Below are 25379 nucleotides of genomic sequence, written 5' to 3' on the forward strand. Positions count from 1 at the left end.
TTGAATAAAGCAGAGCGCCTTACAGTTCTGCACATTGCTCACGTCATGTGGACGAATGGATTCAAGGAAGTTGTTTCATAATGACACCTAATAACTTTGATTCGTTTTAGTGGGTTCATGGAGAAAGAAATTTTGGATAGAATACGTCGTCTTGGAACAAATAATGGCAATCGATTAGCTCCTACCGAGTTTCGCTGATGCTGTACTTGACCTCATGAACTGTTACAATCCTTCACCATTTGAATTCATTCAGATCTCACTATTGATTCATCCTGTAAAAATATAACACAAGGTCTATGGTGCTGACACACTGTTTGCGTTTCATATCCACGGATAAGCTTAGTTTCGGAGACCTCTGAAGGCCTTAGTGTTTTTAGAGCCTGCAACTGTAAATCATTTTTGGTATCTTTCGTTTATTTATTAGATACTCTGTCATGTAGCTTTGCACTATGTAGGATACCAGAAGCCGTTATTTGTGTGATTCAGCAACAAGTGTGAAAGCTATATGACTTGTTATACTCTCGAATGATGACCAGTGAAGTGCCATATCTCCCAGCCTGGCAACAAACTTTCTTATTATTCAACACAAAATGCACATTTCTATGGCTAGTGTTTACTCCTCTCTTAAATTGGTATTTAGAACTTTAGTCTCTCCATCAATGGAGACATGTTTGTAGAAGGTGCACACTTGTTCCTCAGATTTGTTTACGCACATAACGTTTAAACTATGCAACATCGCACACTTAACACTTATCACATTACATAGTACATACGTTTCTGATTCACACTATAACCATCCACAGCTGTCTCAAGTTTCTTCGGGATTCATGCTGTCTGACGGATGAAACTTTTTCTGACTCCCTGAAGTATTTTGAACGGTTGTGCTGATGATGCCACATATGTTTCGAAACGTCGGTCATGCATCTCTCATGTCTTTTCTGTTGTCAGGCAACAGCTAAGATATTCCATGAAGATTAGGGACTTCAATCCGATAACGATGACTTCTTGCCAAGATATAGCAGCTGACAACAATTCAGCCATCTTAAGGTGAGTGTTTTGCACTGGAGACCGTGCAAGGAAAACGATGTTGACGGCTCTCTTAAACTAATATGATCCGATGCAGTCTATATTTTTTCCAGCTAGGTTGCTGGGGGGCAGTAGTACAGCTATAGACAACATTTTTATTTATTCTTCACTACTGGATGGGCATTATGTTAGTAAAAGGGTAATAGGCGTTTCTAACAATGATGAACAAATTTTAATACTAAAAGGCTTTTGTACCCAAAATTATCTCACACATATATACATACAAACTATGTAGGGAAGTTAATCCAACGGCAATAGAGAATTTTTTATACCTCGTTAAGGAACAAGAGTTGCAGGAGGTTTACAGTCCCAATAACATAGATGACAAATCTAATGCTTCCCTTAACACATTTCTTTATCTCTCTGAGAGTTGCTTTCCATTAGAACATTCAAAACGCGCTACTAAAAGTAAAAGACAGCTTGGGGATAAGGATATCATGTAGAAAAAACTGTAATTATATCAAAATGTTTGAGGAAGTTAAAATCAAGCTACAGTAGTCCAATACAAACAGTGTTGTAAGTTGCTTAAAAACGTTGTTATGAAAGCAAAGAGTATGTGGTACGCAAATAGAATATAAAATTAAAACCATGCGGTCACTTGTGAAGGAAATGTCTGGTCAGCAGCACAAAATCGACGATATAAAGTCAGTTCGTAGTAAAAACATTTCTGTTACTGATAAGTCAGACACATGTACAGTATTTAACAATCACTTTCTGAGGTTTTCTGGTGAATTAAACAAAAACGTAGTTCGTACAGGGCAATACCATTCCGAGACTGGTGTTTGAAATACTCCTCTGTGATACTTATGATGGGGAGATTGAGTCAACAATGAAATCACTGAAAACTAAGGACTCTCATGGATATGATGGAGTGCCTAGCATAATATGAAAGTACTGTGCTGCACATATTAGCCTTGTACTTAGCCATATTTGTAATTTTTCCTTTAAGAATGGTTAGTTTCCTGAACGATGAAAGTACTCAGTAGTAAAGCTGCATTATAAAAATGGAGAAAGGAATAATGTGTACAGTTTTAGACCTATTTCAATCCCATCAGTGTATGCTAAAGTTATTGAAAAAGCTGTGTACGTGAGGACAATTGATCATTTTATGCTACATAATTTGCTATCAGATGTACAGTTCAGCTTTAGAAGTCGTTTAATAACCGAAAATACTCTATTCCCTTCTCTCAGTGGCATACTGGATGGATTAAACAAAAGATTCTGATGATTTAACTAAGACGTTTCATTCTATTGATCACAAAACACGGCTCCAGATGATAGACCATTAGAGAGTACGGGGAGTGGCTCACAATTGGTTCATCTGTTATTTTAACAGCAAACAGCAGAAGGTCATTATCCACAGTGTTGAGAATGGCTGTGATGTCGGATCTGAGTGGAGTACAGTCAAATGAGGGTGCCCCAGGGTTCAGTGTTGGGGCCACTCCTGTTTCTTATTTATATAAATGATATGCACTCTAGTATTACAGGCAATTCTAAAATATTTCTGTTTACTGATGAAACTAGCTTCATAGTAAATGATGTTGTGTGCAACACTGGCTCTGTCTCAAATAGTGCAGTTCATGACATAAGTTTGGGGCTAGTAGAAAATAAACTAACCCTAAATCACAGTAAGACTCAGTTTTTACAGTTTTTAACACACAATTCAACAAAATCTGACGTTTTAAGTTCACAGAATGGGCGTATGATTAGTGAAACTGAAAAGTTAAAATTTCTATGTGTGGAGGTATATAGAAAACTGTCGTAGAAAGGATGCATAATGAGGTTTTACGTACGCGCTCTATCGGAATGCGCATTCAGACGTCTGAGTTAATAAAACTAAATGGCGCTAGATGTGTCATTGGCCATAAAATATTTCCTTTCTGAAGAAATTAAAGAAATGACTGGGTCCCACATCTTATGTAAATGAAAGCCGCCATCACGGTTAAGCCTTAATCCAAAACACCAGTCTCTCACATCCATCGTTCATTTTAAAATCGAGTGTGGTAGCACTGAATTAAATTATGACCTCCCTTCACAATTATCTCCATCTTAATGCCTACCACATGTGAAGCAACATTCAACAGTCTGTTTGGTTTTATCAGTCTAGTGCTAAAATATGTGATTTAGAGCTGAGCTTGAAATGGGATGCGAGTAATATCTCATGTTTCGCATTACGTGTAATAATTAAGTATGTCCAAAAGATCACATTTTTCTAATTATCACATTTTCCTTAATTGCTGTTTCGGATTTTCGTATTTGATAGCGTTTTATTATATAAGGGAATGTGTTATTTTTCCGCTATAGTATGAAGCGACCCCCTAAGAAGAGGACATTGTGTGCAGCACATCCAAATCTTGAATCTTGATGGTTAGAGCAGTTACGTGTTATGTTTGAAGAGGAAAACACGAACGATTAACAGATTTTTGACTATTCTGATGCTGGTCCAAATTTTGCGTTAGCTATACTAATGGAGAAAAGAAGATCCTGGTGCGATCTGCATCCCACATAATTCCTCACAGCAAATAAAGTCCCTTTATGGCAAAAATTATTTCAAATGGGAGCGTTTCGCCTGGTGCGATCTGCATCCCAGATAATTCCTCACAGCAAATACAGTTCCTTTATGGCAAAAATAATTTCGAATGGGAGCGTTTCAGTTAAGAGGAGAAATGCCTGGACCAACAGACAAAAAAAGAATTTTGGGTCGATGGCGTACCAAATTTCAATCATGGGAGAATTTATGACGTGTATGAGGCGGTGTGGGTCCTAGGAAAGGAAACCGGCATACGAGTGCACCAAACATGGCCATCCAATTTACGGGGTATATGTGTGCTTCGACTATGCAAAAGCGTTGTATTTTATATTTTCAGTTCATATAATGAATAACTTCTTTCATATTTTCTGCAATCTTTCATTTGCATTATGAATATCAGGGCTTGAGTAACAATGTTAACAATCATCTAAGGAGTGATACAACATGAACACAAATTATCGGGGTATTTCGTGTTCCTTTTAAATAATGTAAACAACGAAGTCCTTGTACACATTGAATAGTATTAAATTTACTTATAATATGAAGTAGCTGACTGTTTTCTTTATTTTTGTCAGTTACTGTGGAGTTACATGATTAAAAAAAAATTACGTGGTCTAAGAGACCACATGTTTCTAGTTACACAAATCTGAGAGAGATGTCAGTTTAAGGGTCAATAAGACCTTTTGCTAAAAATATCTCCTCCGATTCATTATTAAGTGAATCCCCGAAGGATCTCTCCGAGACCAAGATTTATGTGACACAGTAATCCACGGAATGTTTTGTGGAGATACAGTGCTGGGCAATGGTTGAGTAACTTTCCTGTAGAAAGCTATTGTCACGATCATGCTCAACGCAACTAGGCAGAATCTTAAGGAAACTTCATGTCAAACAAATTCCGCCCACCAACAAAGACTTGTTTTTTTATCGGTTCAGTAAAGGACGATCTGGGATTGCAGAAGGCTGGAATCTACAGACTACTGTCTCACTGTGGCCAAACCTTCATTGGTCATACGACGCAAACAGTCCGTCAAAGATGCGTTGAACATGATCGCCACACTCGCCTGTCGTAGCCCAGTAAGTCAGCTGTAGCCGGACATTGTGTCTCCACAGGACATGCGATGTATTATTCTGGCATAGAAATCTAGGCCTCGACGAAGTACGTCTAGGATTCAATAATAAAGGAATCGATGGAAATGCAATTAGCACAAGGTGTTATTATTCGTCACGGCGGCTTTCACCTGAATAACGCGTGGGGGCATTCCAACAGAGAGCGTGTATGTTGTATCATATTACGCATCCGCCTGAACGCCACAGATGGAGCAATAAGCGTAGAGGACTTCGAAACTCAACCGAAGTCCCTCACGTTGCGTCTGCCTTTATCCATGCGTCTTCGTGCCAATTTTTTGGTGTAAGTGTAGTGATATGAAGAAGCAATTTCCAGTGCAAATCACTCACCTCAAGATGGCTGAACGGTTGTCAGCCGATTTATCGTGGCAAGAAGTCAATGCTATCCAGCTGCAACCCCGAATGGAATGTTCTTTACGCCGGAGAAGTTTCTAAAATCTCAGGAGAGAGGGTATTTATTGGCGGACTGCTCATTTTTTCGATTACACTCCTGTACTGGGGACCAGTCGGGAACACTAGCGCTTCCGTCTGCACATCTCGTATAACGAATTGCTACAAAGAATGCGGTCACTGTCGCTACAAGTAATTACCCAGATGTCATTTAGACGTGTGGCTACGTAAGGTGTCGCTGTGTGAAAACTACGTAAACTAGCATATCAGTGTGCTATTTGTAGCATTACCAGGTCGTAGGTTAGAACGGACACGGTAGAGGAAAAAGGGGAGGCGGGTTGCCGAGACAAAAACTATGCTTGCAAATACAACTGCCTCCCGTAGTGAGTAGCTAATGTTATGTTAGTGTGGGACAGGAGTATCTCCAAGGCGCACGAGGAAACTGTGCAAAAACATCTACTTTTATATAGGGAAAATTGAAGTAGTTATTATTAATACTGTTGGAAATTATTATTAACTAGCTGTGCATATAATCTCATAGTTGAACTGTTGGTACAGAAGTTTCTGTAAATCCTTAAACTGAAAGGTGGATACCAGCTACGGTTCTATTACAGGGAGGGCTAAATGAGAACGGCCACAAGGACTCTCCTATATGAAACAGACCATAGAAGGGAAAACTGTGCATCCTGGGAAGTACATGGCTTAGTTTCCACAGCTAGAATTAAAATGTGCGTGCACACTTTAACAGCCATGCACATATTGTTCATCACATATGTTAAAACAACTACGTCTCGATTCGTCGTATCTGAGACGTCCATTCACGTTGATGATCGTCGGAAAGGTAGGGAATGTAGAAGCATCGCGTTATTGAACTACTACTAAAATGTGCAATTTGTGAACAGTCGTCACACCAGCTATAAAAGTGAAACTGTAAGTACGCAGCCAGTCGGCCGTTATAGTGGAAGTATTCTCGATTTCATGATTTAATATTTCATACATCTATATGTTATCACGTTTCCGCCGTCGGAGGCGGTATAAAGCATCTTTTGATGCTTAGTTATAGTGAAACTACTATACCTCGTCTTAAGTGACATTTTTAGGAGTTGAGTTGATTATTACCCAAAGATTCCAGTGAGAGAACTGTCGATCATGGAAACGATACTGGCGCTCACCCGCATTTTTACTTTATTAAGGGTCCGTTTAGGGGCAAAATGTGGCCACTCTTTTCCCCTTCGTTTTCACCAACTCCTGTTTGTGATTCACTAAAATCACGAATTTGGCCATAATGGACTCTTCAGTTATATCTATAGCATAGGACGTATTATGTTTTCAGAAGTTTACACTGAAATATTGTAACTCTACACTTTCGTCTTACTTTTTTGAGCCCAGAAGAAAGAGAAATTTTATAAGATACCTACCGAGGGGAGAGATGCTACAATAATTTTTATGCATTAGCGCAGATCATCTTAAGATTTGGATTTCTCAAACGAGTATTATCTTGAAACAGAAATCTTCCATGTTTTAGTTCGAAAGGATTCATGATCAACGTTTTCCCGTAATGATGGGTTTTAAATTGTTCAAAAAACGATGCTTTTTATTTGTTTGTAGAGGCATTGTCTGATCAAAAGTATTCTGACACCTGTTCGCAGCCGACCGGGGTGGTCTAGCGGTTCTAGACGCTACATCCTGGAACCGCGCGACCGCTAAGGTCGCAGGTTCGAATCCTGCCTCGGGCATGGTTGTGTGTGACGTCCTTAGGTTAGTTAGGTTTAAGTAGTTCTAAGTTCTAGGGGACTGATGACCTCAGAAGTTAAGTCCCATAGTGCTCAGAGCCATTTGAACCATTTTGAACCTGTTCGCAGAAATGAATGTGGGGTGTGCCGTACCTTCACTTTTATTATAGCTTGAGCTATGCCAAGGACACCTTCAATGAGGGTCTCGATGTATGTGCAGGAATTACATTACATTCTTCCTCAAGAGACGAAACCAAAGAAGGTAGGGATTTGGACGTAAGATGTGTAGCGAAATCGACGGTCTACCTCATCCGAAGGTGTTCCTTTGGTATCAGGTCAGGACTCCGGCCAGACCAGTACATTTCAGAAATGTAATTGTCCACAAACCGTCGCTCCATAAATGCTGCTTCATGGCAGAGTGTATTGTCATGCTCACTCTGTTATCGTCTTCGAACTCTCCCCTACTGTATGCAGTACACAATGCTTCAAAATGTGCTCAAGTCCTCTCAAATTTAGAATTCTCTTAAGCTTAATAAGGGAAGCACACACCAATCACGAAAAAAACTCTATACCGTAACTACACCTCCTCAGCGCTTCACTGTCGGCTACACATGATGCCAGGTAGCATTCTCTAGTCGTTCGTCACACCCAAAGACTTCCATCGGATTGCCATTAGTCATAGCTTGATTTAGCACTCCAAATCATTCGCTTCCATTCATCCAATTTCCAGTGGCGTCGCTCTTTACGTGACTTCAAGCAACCCTTAGCATTGACTACAGAAATAAGTGACCTACGAGGAACTGCTCGATCACTGTCCCCCAGTCTTTTTAACACCATACGAATAGTCATTGCGGTAGCTGGACTGCTGGTATAACTTTGCAATTCACGAATAATTTCTTCGGTTGAGTTAATATAATGTTTTACAACCATTTCTCGCAGTGCTGGGCAGTCCCTGCCTGGTTTTGGTTTAGCTGTGGTTGTCTTTTTCCGTTTCCACTTCAGAGTCACAGCACCAACAGTCGTCTTGGGCAGCTTTATAAGAGTTGAAGTGTCCCTGATAGATTTTTTTCTTGTATACAGGGTGAGTTACTAACTATTGCCACTTAGAATAACTCCGAAAGTATGATAGGAGAGGAAAAACTTGTGGGACAAAAGTTGCATAGTACAATGGGGGCCGTAATATAACGTTGGCTATCGAGACGAATCCACTGATGTGGAACAGTAAGGTCTTTGAAGGTCAAAAATGTGGTTCAAATGGTTCAAATGGCTCTGAGCACTGTGGGACTTAACATCTGAAGTCATCAGTCCCCTAGAACTTAGAAATACTTAAACCTAACTAACCTAAGGACATCACACACATCCATGCCCGAGGCAGGATTCGAACCTGCGACCGTAGCGCTCGTGCGGTTCCAGACTGTAGCGCCTAGAACCGCTCGGCCACCCCGGCCGGCGTCAAAAATGTGGAATGAACGTAAATTTACAGAAGGTGTTGGAAGTGATGACCATTGGTGTCAACGCAGTGCTGCAATTTTTGGAGCATGGATTGAGTGGTATTCCTTATCACTTCGGCACTTATCGAAGCACATGCTCTGACAATTCTTTCTCTTATATCGTGCACATAGCAAATATTCGCCGAATACGGCGTATCTATATACCGTGCCATTTACATGTAAACACCATTCGACGGTTTCGCAATACAACACTAATAGGAACGGTAAGACTAGTGTCGACGATTCAAGCAAATTTTAATGATGTATTCCTTCGAAGAACTAGTCGATATGCTTCTCATTTACGGAAAATGTCAACGAAATTCAGTGAGAGCTAGAGACTTACACGCTGAAAGATATCCTCAGCGTACTCAACCGACACGTCGTACATTTAAATACGTATATCATAAATGGAGAACAACTGGATCTTTAACTCATCGGAAACGTATTTGACCAAGGAAAGTTACTAACGAGGAAACAGAAATTGGTACTCTTGCCACTGTGGTTCGAGATCCTTTTGTTATTTCAAATCGCAAGGGAATCTGGCATGAGCCAGAGTAGTGTTGTTCGTGTTCTGCATCGCCATAAATATCAATCTTACCATATCAGTCTCCACCAAGAATTAACTCGTACGGCTTGTATGCGTAGTACTGAGTTCTGCCGATAGGCTCAACTTCAGATTCAGGGGGATGATACATTTAGTAATTTGATATTATTAGTGACGAGGTTACATTCACGAACCATGGAAATGTTAGTTTGCATAACATGCATTATTGGGCAACTGGAAGTCCATGTTGGCTCCGGCATGTTGCACTCTAAAAACTGTGGTCGGTGAATGTATGGTCTGAGATTCCGGAGGACAGAATTATAGGACCTATTCCATCGAAGGAAATTACACCACATTCCTGCAGCAACACTATGTACGTTATTGGAAGAAATACCTTTAAGAACAAGAAACAGAATGTGGTATCAACACGATGGGTGCCCGGCATATTTTTCGCTGATGGCTAGAAACGAGATGCTGAGACAATTCCCAAATCGTTGAATTTGACGCGGAGATGTGTCGTGGCCGGTTCTTTCGCCAGCCTTCACGCCTCTGGATTTTTCCTTGTGGGGATTCGTAAAAGATATTGTTTATAAAGATGCTTCAACTACACCTGAAGATATGCGAAAGAGAATTATGAGATCATGTGATAAGGAATGCCACTCAATTCATGACAAGAAGATTGAAGCATTGCATTGTTACCAATGGTTATCACTTCGAACACTTTATGTAAATGGACGTTCATGAAACCTTTGTGACTTCCGTTGACCTTCAAAGACCTTACTGTTGGACATCATTGGATTGGTCTCGATAGCCGCTAACAGAAAACAAGTACCTAACTATAGCATCCCATTAAAGAAAGCGATCCCACCAAGCAACAAAAATAGTCATATTATGGCCCTCTTTGTCCCATGTAACTTTGGTCCCACAAGAGCTTCAGCTTCTATCATACTACCGGAGTCATTCTTGGCAGCAATAGTTAGTGACTCACTCTGTATATCCAATGACTTTTCCACTTCGAAATTACTCACCTAATCTGACCCCGACATCCTGGTGTTAGTGCTTCTCTGTTCACAACACAACACTCCAAGGCTCCTTTAATACTGTCGAGTCCACATCTCATGAAGTTAAGGTTTCTACTCCACATGACATACACTATTTGATCAAAAGTATCCCGACACTCCCAAAAACATACGTTCTGCATATTAGATGCAGTGTGCTGCAAACTACTGCCATGTACTCCATATCAGCGACTCAGTCATCAGACATCGTAAGAGAGCAGAATGGGACCCTCCTGGGAAATCACGGACTTCGAACATGGTCTGGTGATTGGGTGTCACTTGTGTCATACGTCTATACGTGACATTTCCACAGTCCTACACATCCCTAGTTCCTCTGTTTCCGATGTGATAGTGAAGTGGAAACGTGAAGGGATACGGAGAGCATAAAAGCGTACAGGCCGAACTCGTCTGTTGAATGAAGAGGGTCGTAATGTGCAATAGCCAGACATTTATCCAGACCATCACACAGGAATTCCAAACTGCATCAGGATCCACTGCAAGTACTACGACAGTTAGGCTGGGAGTGAGAATACTTGGATTTCATGGTCGCTCGGCTGTTCCTAAGCCACACATCACGCTGGTAAATGAAAAACGACGCCTCGCTTGGTGTAAGGAGCGTAAACATTGGTCGATTCAACAGTGGGAAAACGTTGTGTGGAGTGACGAATCACGGTACACAATGTGGCGATTCGATGGCAGGGTGTGGGTATGGCGAATGCCGTGTGAACGTCATCTGCCAATAGTGTGTAGTGGCAACAGTAAACTTCGGAGGCGATTTTCTTGTGGTGTGGTCGAGTTTCTCATAGAGGGGGCTTGCACCCATTCTTGTTTTGCCTGGCACAGCACAGGCCTACATTGATGTTTTAAGCACCTTCTTGGTTCGCACTGTTGAAGAGCAATTCGGGGATGGCGACTGCATCTTTCAACACGATCGAGCACCTGCTCACAAAGTACGGCCAGTGTCGGAGTAGCTACACGACTATAACATCCCTGTAATGGACTGGTCTGCACAGAGTCCTGACCTGAATCTTATAGAACACCTTTGGGATGAAACTTCCTGGCAGATTACAACTGTGTGCCCGACCGAGACTCGAACTCGGGACCTTTGCCTATCGCGGGCAACTGCTCTACCAACTGAGCTACCGAACTGAGCTACCGGGCACACATTTTTAATCTGTCAGGTAGTTTCATATCAGCGCACACTCCGCTGCAGAGTGAAAATCTCATTCTGGAAACATCCCCTAGGCTGTGGCTAAGCCATGTCTCCGCAATATCCTTTCTTTCAGGAGTGCTAGTTCTGCAAGGTTCGCAGGAGAGCTTCTGTAAAGTCTGGAAGGTAGGAGACGAGGTACTGGCAGAAGTAAAACTGTGAGTACCGACCGTGAGTCGTGCTTCGGTAGCTGAGTTGGTAGAGCACTTGCCCGCGAAAGGCAAAGGTCCCGAGTTCGAGTCTCGGTCGGGCACACAGTTTTAATCTGCCAGGAAGTTTCATATCAGCGCACACTCCGCTGCAGAGTGAAAATCTCATTCTGGAAACCTTTGGGATGTTTTGGAACACCGACTTCGTGCCAGGCCTGACCGACCGACATCGATACCTCTCCTCAGTGCAGCACTACGTGCAGAATGGCCTGCCATTCCTCAAGAGACCTTCCAGCACCTGACTGAAAGTATGCTTGCGAGAGTGGAAACTGTAATCAATTCTAAGTGTTGGCCAATATCGTATTATATTCCAGCATTACCGGTGGAGAACGCCACGAACTTGTAAGTCATTTTCAGATAGTTAGCCGCATACTTTTGATCACACATTACCGGTTTCGGGCCACTTTTCACCAAGAAGTGTTGTCGAAATATCCAACATTTTGAACCAAAGGATTCCTTTGTGTTTTTCTATATCCCATAGACATTTAGTGGATGTTTCTTTAATTCAAAGGATTAAAAATGGTTCAAAGGGCTCGGAGCACCATGGGACTTAACACCTGAGGTCATCAGTCCCCTAGCACGTAGAACTACTTAAACCTAACTAACCTAAGGACAACACACACATCCATGCCCGAGGCAGGATTCGAACCCGCGACCGTAGCGGTCGCGCGGTTCCAAACTGTAGCGCCTAGAACCGCTCGGCCACTTCGGCCGGCTCAAAGGATTAACAAGCTGCCATAACGATAAGTGTAGTTTATGAGATCATGCGCCAAGAATTAAATCGCACTATATAAGACAACCATACGGTCAGTCTGTACTAGGTTCAGAGAACACGACACAAACTGGAAATTAAAGAAATATCATATAATAGATATAGAAATCTTACAAGTAGTGGGAAGGGTTGCAGAGTTTTCACTATAAGAAATATTAGAAATGAAGCAAATGATGTATCCCTACATTTACTGATCGACTGACTGTCTCAAATCAGTTATTCACCCTCTTAGATAACTTCAACACAGGAATGAAGCGGATGGGTTTTGGCGCCTTGGAGCCATCATTTAAGGGTAATCAAAGAAATACCTATTTACGTAAGCAATATCGTGAGGCCTGTGCACATAGCTCTGTTCCAGTATATGATATGCAACACAGTAGATGTTATCCTAATAAGTATCATGAAGCTGTTCAGTAGAGATGTAATTGTTCTACAAGTAAAATATTTAAGAGAACCTGTACAGTTCAGGGCGAGAAGCAATAGATTAAAAGATCTGACATGTATTCTATTCTTTGGTGCCATCTTTGGAATCAGTTTTTTACGGCAAAATGTTCTTACAGCTCGAAACCTAGATCGTACGAAAATAAGAAAACTCGCACAGTTCATCTTGTTATTGTTTCATTTTTTTTCGTGAGAAATCCTAAACCCTTTAAGACTGCTGCAAGCTTTTTAAATGATTAATTGCCGTTAATGTATTGTTACAGCAAAAGGACGAAAGTTTGTAAAAAAGGATACAAGTGGTAATATAATCGGAAGAGTACAGACATCTTGATAGTGTTGACAGCATGTCCATTACCCCAAAGGCATTTATATTTTGTACAATACTTTTATTCAGGGAAATTTCCTCAACAATAATATAATTTTACTACTCAAGTTGTATACTGCCGCTAAGTTTGGTGCGTTCAGTGTGGCGTAGTGGTTGGCGTGCCATGGCGTGCTGCTGGTCGCCACTGCACATTTTTTATGCTTGCATAGTCTGGAATATACGATGTTCATAAACATAACTGCACTCTCTGACCAGGACGCAAGTTCTGTTTAGACTGTATGTTGATGTTAGTAATACATGTATTTGCAGCTCTAGGTATTGTATTTCACTGACGACTCTGTTTTCGAATTTCTGTTACAACTGAGACTGTGATTACAACAGCTATTGTTTGGTGAAGACGCCGAGTACTTTAGAATATCTACAGCACATGCTTCCATTTGGGTAACATTAAAGCCGTCTGTTACACAGACAAGAACCAGAATAAAAACAGTAAATCTTTCGAATGGTACGTATATTCGTGAGACCAGCGGATTCCTAGACAGCTATAAAATGGTTCAAATGGCTCTGAGCACTATGGGACTTAACTTCTGAGGTCATCAGTCCCCTAGAACTTAGAACTACTTAAACATAACTAACCTAAGGACATCACACACATCCATGCCCAAGACAGGATTCGAACCTGTGACCGTAGCGGTAACGCTGTTCCAGACTGAAGCGCCTAGAATCGCTCGGCCACACCGGCCGGACTGCTCATCATGAAGGACTGCCCATACCTCTTCTGCATGGACTACCTACAACTGAGCAAAATCGTAAATAATTATATGTAGCTACTGACACCCTGGACTATTAGAAAAGGTGCAACTATTTATCAGCTATGGAGATCGAAATAGGCTGCTGGCAAATAGATGTTGACTGGGAACAGACTGCCTTCGTAACTCCTGACAGTCTCTGTTGGTTCATAGTTATTATGTTAAGACTGTGTAACTCTCCCGCCACTTTTGAATGTATGAATGTATGAATGCTAACCTGCTTGGACATCGTAAATGGACGATAACTCTTTGTTATATGGACAATATTGTCGTTCCTTCGGAGACATTTAAAGACATCTAAGTTAGAAGACAACTATGATGAAGTGCGTTCAGTTGGAAGACATCCATCTGAAAATCAAAAAGTGCCTCTTCACCACCAAAGAAATAATAATCCTGGTACAGATAATGAATAGCATAGGAATCCATCTCGATTTAGAGAAAAATAAAAGCAGTCACTCGTTCTTATTGTGAAATGTTTTCTCGCAATGTGACCATACTGCTGTCGATTCATAAAAGTTTTTGCATGAACGTGTATCCCTTGTAAGTACTACACCAGGGAGACGCCTAATTTTCCTGGAACGTAATATAAGAGAGGCCTTTCCTCTCCTTAAAGAGGTGCTAATACCTCCCTAACTAGCATTGCTTTAATATTACAAAAATATCGCGACACCACTTCACATCGCTGCTAACAAATGTGGGATACGACCAGTTGTAATGCTAATTTAGGGAAGTACCGAAAAGCCAATAACTTTTGCGTGCAGTGTACTTTGAGCCACAGATGACCTGGCATACAACTGAGAAAGAATGCCACCCAGGTACTTGGGCCATCAACCACTTCCAGTCAAATTAATTTAGCGAATTAGTTACCGCTGTCATGGAATACTATTCAATATGCTAGGTGACTAGACTGAAAGATCTGTAGGATCAACTTGCGAGATGAGCACTGACGCTTCAGGAGTACGATTTTACAGTGGTATACAAAAGTGGATGCAAACATAAGGACGCCTACTGCCTTTCAAGGAATCCTTTGATAGAAAACAGCAGCATGGATGTAACCTCAGTTGTCAATTTGTCAAATGACATTGCTGCTGAAGAAATAGAATATCCAGCACTGCAGAAAACGATAGATGCCCTGAAGGAGGATCCAGCCAACGAGAATCCCAATTAATAAACTGAAAATTTCAAGAGAGGAACTATGATCCAGTGGAACTGAAATGATTGCTCACCATTCCAGCACGTCTAAGTCCAGCTGTCCTGAAGTATTTCCGTGATGCTCCAACATTTGGTCACCTGGGATTCGTGGAGGCTCAAGACAAAATCAACACAGGTGTCACTGTCCTGATCTCTACCAATCCATTAGTCAGTATGTGAGCTACTGTAAGGAATGATAGTGGCATAAGCATGTGGTACAATTATCTCCAGTGCATCTGGTACCACGTCTTCCGGCAGCAGAGCCATTCCATGTAATTGTAATCGGCCTGTTGGCGAGGTTCCCGAAATCGACCAATGGAAACTGATCGATACTCAGCACTGACTCCTTCGCCCGCTATGCTGTCACCAAGCTGGTCTGACTGCTGGAGCTTTGGAAATTTCGAAGTTACTTTTTAAAGATACCATTTTCAAGCCCAGACTATCCCACGTGAAGTTCTCTATTCACAGAAAAATTTCCAAGTCGAGACTAGTATCAAAAATAATTTCACTTTGCCACATCCCTCACAGGATGACAACTGCCATCCACTGTTTAAACCCCATTCGCTATTATAGAGAGTGAGAAATGACGCTGGTTAGTTACCTCTCTAGATATCTTACCTAGTTAACCACCGTAGCTGAACTTTTGACAACAGAGGTGATGAATGCTAATTTTCGGCCCAGCAATAGATCAGTGGGTGGGGTAATCACATACTTACCTTAATTATGCAAAGAGCCACTAACTATAAAATGAAATTTATTAGCACAAATTTATTTGGTTTAAGACATTGCCACGTACTTCAGTGAAAGTTACTCGAGATGGAACGACATTAATTATAAACAAAAAACAAGACAAAACTGAAGTGAATTACGGTTGGCAGAGTTCATAAAGGAAAACATATGATGGTAAATTCAGCTATCTAACATGTTAAACTTTCCGAGAATCAAATCGACGACTCGTCAACAGTGGCTGCATGCATACTTGGAATATGAGTCGTAATGCAACTGTGCCATCCCAGTACACTCTACCCGTGACATTATTACGGGTTATTAAATCCAGCGCGATATACACCACCTGTGCAGCCAGTAAATTTCAATGTGCCTGTGTGTACGCCGCTGCTGCATTGTCCTCAGATCTGCTGTATTGTCTTCAGATGACGTCTGAGCCAGAAATGTGCTCTGCAAAGTCACCGCTCAGAGATGTGTGTGGAACATGCCGTGTGTCTGCCGAGTGCAAAGGGCGAAGAGACTGCTGTAAACAGAGGCCGAAGTGTCCGCTCTGTAAGAAGTCTGAAGTCACTCTATCCGTAACTCAATCCGAAGTGAAGTTAAAAGCTCAGAGGGCGTCGATTTTGCAGACGTTTACCGCCTTTAAAGTAGGAATTTCGGATCAGAAAGTAACATTTTTGTTCCTCCAGTGAAAAAATTACTCAGACGATTCTGTACTTCCACCACTGTAAGGAGAAATGAGGCTCTTCAAATCAAGTGTATTAAAACCGTTCTTCAACAAATTTGTGTGTAAAAATTTTATATCGTGATACTCCAGCCGATCCAGATGTCTTATAACTAGTTGCTGAATAGGGGGCCGAAGCTTGTGACCCCCTTTATGAGGGACTCCCTGTGTCTGTTACAAAGCTTTCTAGATCGATAACTCGCCCAGAAAGTTTCCTCTAGACGTAATCAAAAACTGTCCATTTTATCAAATCCTCTTTCCACTAGGATATCGTTTCGCAGACTGTATTCAGTAGTATAAAGATACAGAATGCACGGCACTAACAGTCTCTCCAGAAGCGGAGTCTACTTATCCTGTTCTATAGGTATGTCTTGCAGAGTTACCGTTACGCAGTTTTCAAAGACCCCATTTCTTATATAGTACAGGCTGAAATGGTGACTTTGGTGATCTCTAACACTTCGTGTGTCCTCTCTTATGGCGAGTATGACAGTCCATCGGCAATTAATACTCGTTTCTCCTGGCACATACATAATAGAGAAGTCAAATTCCTGCAAATAGGCTACCCAATGGGTTAACATACTACAGGTGAGTTTGACTGTGAAAAGGAATTCTAATATGTGGTGGTATGTTGATATCCTCATTTTTCATCCAAACAGGTAGTAACGGAAATTTTTAAATTTCCAACCACGGCTAAGGCCTCGAGCTTGGTCTTGGGGGAATTTATCTCGCTTTTCATCAGTACTCTACCTCATAAGTCTGCCGATCAGGATGTGCTAATACTGGTGCATTTATTAGTGCCCCTGACTGTGCTTGAAACTCATTCTCAGCTAGTTCGTTCCAAATCCATAGCGTCTGTTTTCCTGTCAGTGCACAGATTCCGAGCGCTGCTAACGAGTCTATCTTTATGAATTTCTTGCAAAAATTGAATGCAACAAGCAACCCTGTAAAGTCTTTCCGTGTCTGAGGCATAGGAAACTGGGTAGCAGGCTGTAATTACTCTGTGTTCGGATCGATCATTTCTGCCGTTGTAACGTATGTGCTCCTAAAGTTCAACTTCTGTTGTGCCGAAATATGACTTTTACAGGTTGGCAAGTACTTTATGATTTTTTAATGCACTGAGCAACTCATTGAAGGGTCCTTCCAACTTCTCTTAGCGATTAAGAGGCCATCGACGTAGCTTCAGGATGGGTGTAGCTCACGTTGCCAGAAACTTTACTGAAGGTCTATTGACGAAAAACCGTAATCTATAAAACCTCCGTAACAGTTCTCCCAGCTGTTTGGGGTCTGTCTATTTTCAAAGTTATTATTGTATTAGTATGTCTGGAATCCAGTACCAAGTGGTCCAATCCATCTTCTCAACGAAACGTAACGGGCTGTTGTTCTTAGACACTGCATATTCTACACTATTGGCCATTAAAATTGCTGCACCAAGAAGAAATCCATATGATAAACAGGTGTTCAGTGGACGAATATATTATACTCTAACTTACATGTGATTACATTTTCACGCAGTTTAGGTGCATAGATCCTGAGAAATCAGTACCCAGAACAACCACCTCTGGCCGTAATACCGGCGTTGAGACACCTGGGCACTGAGTCAAACAGAGCTTGGATGGTGTGTACATGCGGCTTCAACACGATACCACAGTTCATCAAGAGTAGTGACTGGCGTATTGTGACGAACCAGTTGCTCGGCCACCATTGAACAGACGTTTTCAGTTGGTGAGAGATCTTGAGAATGTGCTGGCCAGGGCAGCAGTCGATCATTTTCTGTATACAGAAATGCCAGTACAGGACCTGCAACATGATGTCTTGCATTTTCTTGCTGAAATGTAGGGTTTCGCCGGGATCGAATGAAGGGTAGAGCCACGGGTCGTAACACATCCGAAATGTAACGTCCACTGTCCAAAGTGCCGTCAATGCGAACAAGAGGTGACCGAGACGTGTAACCAATGGCACGCCATACCATCATGCCGGGTGATACGCCAGGATGGCGGTGACGAATACACGCTTCCAATGTGCGTTCACCGCGGTGTCGCCAAACACGGATGCGACCATCGTGATGCTGTAAACAGAACCTGGATTCACCCGAAAAAATGACGTTTTGCCATTGGTGCACCCAGGTTCGTCGTTGAGTGCACCATCGCAGGCGCCCCTGTCTGTGATGCAGCGTCAAGGGTAACCGCAGCCGTGGTTCTAATGGTCCAAATGGCTCTGAGCACTATGGGACTTACCATCTGAGGTCATCAGTCCCCTAGAACTTAGAACTACTTAAACCTAACTAACCTAAGGGCCACACACACATCCATGCCCGAGGAAAGATTCGAACCTGCAACCGTAGCAGTCTCGCGGTTCCAGACGGAAGCGCCTAGAACCGTTTGGCCACCGCGGCCGGGGCAGCCATGGTCTCCGAGCCGACAGTCCATGCTGCTGCAAACGTAGTCGAACTGTTCGTGCAGATGGTTGTTGTCTTGCAAAAGTCCCCATTAGTAGGCTCAGGGATCGAGACGTGGCAGCACGATCCGTTACAGCTATGCGGATAAGATGCCTGTCATCTCGACTGCTAGTGATACGAGGCCGTAGGGATCCAGCACGGCGTTCCGTATAACCCTCCTGAACGCACCGACTCCATATTCTGCTAACAGTCATTGGATCTCGACCAACGCTAGCAGCAATGTTGCGTTACGATAAACTGCAATCGCTATAGGCTACAATCCGACCTTTATCAAAATCGGAAACGTGGTGGTACGCACTTCTCGTTCTTATACGAGGCATCACAACAACGTTTCATGACGCAACGCAGGTGAACTGCTGTTTGTGCATGAGAAATCGGTTGGAAACTTTCCTCATGTCAGCACGTTGTAGGTTTGCCGCCGGCGCCAACCTTGTGTAAATGCTCTGAAAAATTAATAATTTGCGTATCACAGCATCTTCTTCCTGTCGGTTAATTTTCGCATCTGTAGCACGTCATCTTCGTGGTGTAGCATTTTTAATGGCCAGTAGTGTATTATCCCTTCTCGTAACATTCCCAATATTTCCTGATGCTCTTTTTCTCGTTGAGCTAATGGGAAAGCGTACAGAGTTACAAAAGATGTTTGATGTTCATTGGCTCTCTTTAACACGTACTGGAAGTGGTCGGTTGCACATGTCTTCAGCAGGAATGCATCGCGATTTTCAAGTAGGGTTGAGCGTAGTTCTTCTGTCTTCTGTTCCTATGTTCATGATCCGATTTACCCGTTCGTGAATGGGAAGCTCAGTGTCTCTTTTCATTTGTACTTAGTCAGTCCTCGAATCGTCATCGTCTTCTTTCTCCTCATAACTATTCTCAATTTGCCTATTATGACAGTCCACACATAGATGCAAACAACATCCCAGACTCTGTTCCTCTCTGCATGGTAACTTCGCCGCATCCCAGCATCAGTTAATGCAGCATAGTCACTCAGGGGGTCCATTCCTTTTATGAGATCAGTTGCCAATTTACAAACCACGAAGAAATTTCCTGTCAACATGTGTCCTTCATACATTGACTCAAGATTTACTTGCTTAAGCACATCAGTGATTTTTTCAAGTGACAGAACCTCAAATTTTAATTAATCTCAGCGATAGCGCTGGCCACCTAAAATTAGTTTTACGTCTGTTAAATGCCATTTCTGCAGTAGCCAATATTTGGGTGCAACCATCCAGAATTCTGTATAGTTTCACACGGCCTGTTGTCAGCCAGAATACAGGATACACGTCACATGTCGTCTTCAATTCCTTCTCCTTGGGTAAGACTCCGACATGCATTTTAATGGATTTCGTTGAGTATAATGGGTCTGATTAATGATGTGGGCGTTGAATTTGCATTTACCACGCTATCCAGACTTCATTTCCTAGGAGGGCTCTAATCACATTGATGAAGTTTTGGGTTCAGTCCTCGTATTTAGACGATCTTTTCTATCTTGTGGTCCACCACACCACTTCCGTTTTTATCTTCAAAACGTTCTCCACATTCATTATTCCCAGTCTGCGCCATCTGCTGTTTCACAGTTCTCTCCAAGCTTCTCTGATTATTCCAATCTCTATTATTTCTTCTTCCACCATGCCCATCTCCATTATTTGGCCCATGATTGTTCCTGTAACATTCATTCATCTAATGGTTTCCATTTCTGGAATATCCGTTCAGGTAATTATAATTATCTTGCCTCCACTAACATATTGTTTTGCGAAAGTGTCCTTCAGAATCGTGCCTCCGTGCGCAGCTGGGCTGAGCGTTAAACGCAACCTCACGTTCACGTAGCATGTTGCAGAAAGCGTTTATGTCAACATTGCATCTCCCAGCAAAAAATTGTTGGTAATTAAGAGGAAGTGTGCTATAGAAGTTCTTGATTGCTCCCCTAGTTCGCATGGCATGTCCAGAAACTGATATGTCTTGATCGTGAATTCTAAGAATTTTGCTGGTCTCTTGAATCCTGATACTACAGAATCTTACGTTGCAATGTGTTGTTGACTCCACTGTGTCATTTTGAAATTGCTTCATGACTTTTCTTGTCAGTCTTTTTACTATTTGCAAACGCTTCATTCACTACACTTTTTGCTTCCTTTGCTTTGTTTGCGGCCTGATTCACATTTTCCTGAGATTCCTCTGCAATTTGCTAAATTTTTTTGGTTTCTATCATCTCTCGAATACAGTTCGTTAGACTCTCTTCTTTCTGTTTATTTTTATTTCTGACCTTCTCCACCATGTATTTAATGTCTTGTCTGCTCTTCTCCACCGTATTTTAATTTTTTATGGTCTTCCAACTGTGCTTCCTTTTGTTTTAAAAAGTCTTTTAAGTCGAACTGATAACCTCCTTCCTTACTACTCCTATCTCTTGAATGTGGCGAGTCAGTGTCAGTAGCACCAAGTTTCAGTTCCTGTTACTCCATCGGATTACGTATGATCCTCACTTCCTGGACATATAGCAGTACAGCCTTTTTCGTAACCTCTTGCGTATTCTCGTCCTTCAAACTGTCATTTCTTCCTAATTGACGGTTATTTGCAATGTTACAGTCATGCTCATCACCAATCGGATGTGACTGCTCTGCTGGATGAACTGTATGTTCCTCTCCTGACTCGCGTAAATTAATTTTTCATGCAGTTCCATCATATTATCAATTTTAATACAATTCCGTTCTAACTCGCGACGTGTCTTGCTCCTTGTTAACATTCAAGATTTAATTAACCTAATCCCTATACATAAATTACTACATCTCTCCTACCATGTAAAGGAGAAAGAAGAAAGAATCGGCTTCTCATATTCTACCAGCTGTCCTACACATAATAATTCTCCTCCAAAATTTCAGTGCTGGCTTGCAGAATGGTGAATCCTCAGTTGTCGGACGGAACCCAAAAGAGCTTTATCAGAACCTACAGGAAAGAAAAATTCATATTGAAAAAAGGCGCCAGCTTGGACTACAATAAATGCACAAAAATTTGTTGTCTCTTCGTTTAGTCACCAACGTGTGTGTAAAATTTATAGAACTGAAATTCTAAGTGCCCACAAATTACGATAGTACTTTGATCTTTGAAGCTGAATATTTTCCTCACAGTCGAACATCAGTCGTACACCTTGTCCGACTGCATGAACTGCGCAATTAACGTAACTGACTGCTTCCCAGAGAATCCTAAACTCAATCCTGGCACAGAGACACCAATTTTATGCAAAAGACTGCTTTGAAAAACTTTCTTATCCCTTTAAAACTAACTTTGGGCAGACCACTTCCTAAAGAAATTACCTATAAATACTTGTGCACAAAGTTAAACAGACAACAAGAAAATCACGGCCGTAGCCTTAGCTCTTAGTGTGGATAATTTACAAAACAAACATCTCACTCTGACTAACACCTTCTGACTGGAGTAAAACGCTGTTACAGATTCTGAGCTGATTGCGAATACCTTCCAGGATACACATTAGTAACCTACAGAAACAGAAACTATTATTATAATCAATATTCGCATTTATCCTTAAAAACACGTTTATGAGTTCAACACATTAATGGATTGTCAAAATCTGTGATAATTAACTGAAATGCAATTTATGTAGAGATTGAATGGAAAGCAGTGCCACTCCCTTAACAATTATTACTACAACATCTCCAAAGAATTTATTCCTTCCTGGTGTTCAGTGATAACTGATGACTATTGAATCACATACTGGTTGATTGAATTACTGACTGGAAGTCGACGATTAAAAATCCAGGAAACCACACATTCATTACCAGTGCAACGGAGATGAGAGGCGATCGTTCAGAATTCCACAACTGTGAAACCAATTTCACTACTTTGCCGGTGCTGCCAATTATGTTCACTATAAATAAGTCTGGGATGTGCCGAGCGGCGTTGTGCAGACGGGCAGGTCCTTTCCTGACGATGGAAGCGACAGAACCTGAGCAGAACTCAAAGATATGGCACCCTATACTGTGCTGATATGCCAAGTCGATCTAGAAACCTTTGCGCCCAAACAGCCAGCACTTCTACGATGTAGACACCTTAATGTCCTACTGGACAGTAAGTCTCCGATGTGGGCACCTTCGAGTCCTACCAGTCAGTGCCTCTCATGTGAAGCTACATCCTGCGTATTCCTTGCGGTCAAAACGGTGCCAGTGGTCTATCGCCAAATAACAGACCACTGCAGTTCCACAACGAGCATTCTCTCCAACAGAAAATCCTGCCAAAAATAGATCGCCTTAGCCAGCCTCCAATGAAAACATAAAGCTCTCCACAACTGCAAGAAAACATTCATTTCAACACCGGGATCTTACGTCACACTTCTTTAAACAAACCACACGTTCTCCCACCAGTCTCCATAGCCCCACAGCTGGATTTAAGAAGTTCAGAGGCTAGAGATTGTTTGCGGTGTGAGTGGGCAGTGTATTTGGGGCTAGGTATGTTTAGGGGCTCAGAGCTTCGGGATGGTGAAAAGCAAAGATAAACCACCAAAGAAACGAGGGCTTGGTGATGACCCAGAATTTAACTTATGCAAAGACTTCATTCCAGCTTCAGACGACGTTTCGTAGCAAGCCCTTCTTTATTTATAGGGAGTAGTGCAGGTTGCCAAGTTTCCTCCACTACTGTTTCAGTGTTTGCATAGGTATTGTATTGCTGACGAGTGCCTCATAATCACTTCACAGCTGCTCTCTGTGACACATCATGAGTAGCAGCTTATTCGAAGAACGTGATTCACCCGTCTTGCACAGTAAGGACACTGACCATAGTATTGTTACAGTGGCAGTTGCCAGTATGCTTTACTCTGTGAACAGCCATTATGCGGACGTGCCGGGCGCTGTGACCGAGCGGTCCTAGGCGCTTCAGTCTGGAACCGCGCGACCGCTACGGTCGCAGTTTCGAATCCCGCCTTGTGCATGGATGTATGTGATGTCCTTAGGTTAGTTAGGTTTAAGTAGTTCTAAGTTCTTGGGGACTGATGACCTCAGATGTTAAGTCCCATAGTGCTCAGAGCCATTTGAACCATTTTTTTGAGGATGTACTTAATGTGGAAATAGAGGCTGAAAATAATGAACCAGCCAGGCGGTTAGACAATCAGCCGGTTATTGAGTGAATAGTGGCTACGGAATGTATAATCACAAGAATCTTAGCGGAAGATGTTTCCACACAAACGATCTCTACACAATCTCATGAGAAAGTTTATTAGTGCAGCTGTCAGTATACAACACTACCGGATACTGTTGATATAAAATGTTTGGCCTGTGAAAGGATTTTTGTTTTGTGATCGTGGCGGTGTATAATGTTAGGGTTCCCTTAAGGATTTCTGATGAAAGGGAGCACTAGATAAACGGGAACCGAACCCAGGTTCTATTAGTGATTAAGTAAGCTGTAATTACGTGAAAGGAAACGGTCGTCAGCCTAGTTAGCCAAAGGCGTAAACAGTACTACCATGGTTCAGAAAGAAAATTAACTATTGGGGTTGACTTTACTTTTCACTGAAGTCCTGTTCTGCTGATAAGATACAAGACAGTAGAACAATTTAGAAAATAATGTACCAGTGATTTGACATGTACTACAAATGAGTATTAATAAGTTAGGCAACAATTGACTCTCAAAACGCTTCCTATCTGTACATTACAGTAGGAAGATAATGTCAGTTATAGGAAAATGATTCCTAATGGTGGCACACTATTGACTTTAACAAGAGGGATTTTTTAGTTTAATTATAAGAAAACACCGCTGTTGAAATAATGACGAAGTAATGGTATCTACTGCGTACTGTTTGCATTCTCAAGGAACATTCACATCGTTATATTATTTAGATCAAGTGGAAGGTGTAACACATGGATAGTATAGTTTGAATATTTTTAACTCGTTGCTTGTTCTAGATTGCTGTTATTGTAATATCACATTTAAATCTGACTCAACTATTAGCATGAGGACCCAGAAAATAAACTGTCGGTAGACTCGGATAGATGCTGAACACTTTAGTCACAAAAGAAAATGGGAAACAGTGTTAACCAGATAACAAATGAAATTGTAGACACTGTTATTCCAAAAAAAGTCCTTGAATTCAATGCATTAAATCTTGTCTTAGTAACTGCACTTCGATGAAACTTGGCCTGTTCATTTATGCAAACTAAGTGGAGCATTCCAAAATGTTTGCTCACTATGTAATTATGCACTTTGCTGCTTCAAAAAATCTGTAACTTTTGTTAAAGAAGATAATTGCTTTTTAGTTCAGTAAAATAATGTACTCTGATGTATCGTAGCACTTGAGTTAGAATCCTGTCTAGTTAAATAACTAAACATAAACACAGTGGCTCAACACAGAGTTTACAGAACACAAAATTATTACTGAAAACGAAACCACAAAACTGGTTCACGCCCTTACACAGTACTCAACTGATAACTTGAAATGACGACTGTAGCAGAGTCGACCTGCTGCGCTATTCAATGTTTCTATGGCTCTTCCTGTGCTACAAGCGCTGATAATTCTCTTCTTAGCTTCGGATTTTCATTGTACAAAGCTAACCAGAGTATGCCATG

The sequence above is a fragment of the Schistocerca serialis genome, chromosome 3 (genome assembly GCF_023864345.2).
Source record: "Schistocerca serialis cubense isolate TAMUIC-IGC-003099 chromosome 3, iqSchSeri2.2, whole genome shotgun sequence".
Lineage (NCBI taxonomy): Eukaryota > Metazoa > Arthropoda > Insecta > Orthoptera > Acrididae > Schistocerca > Schistocerca serialis.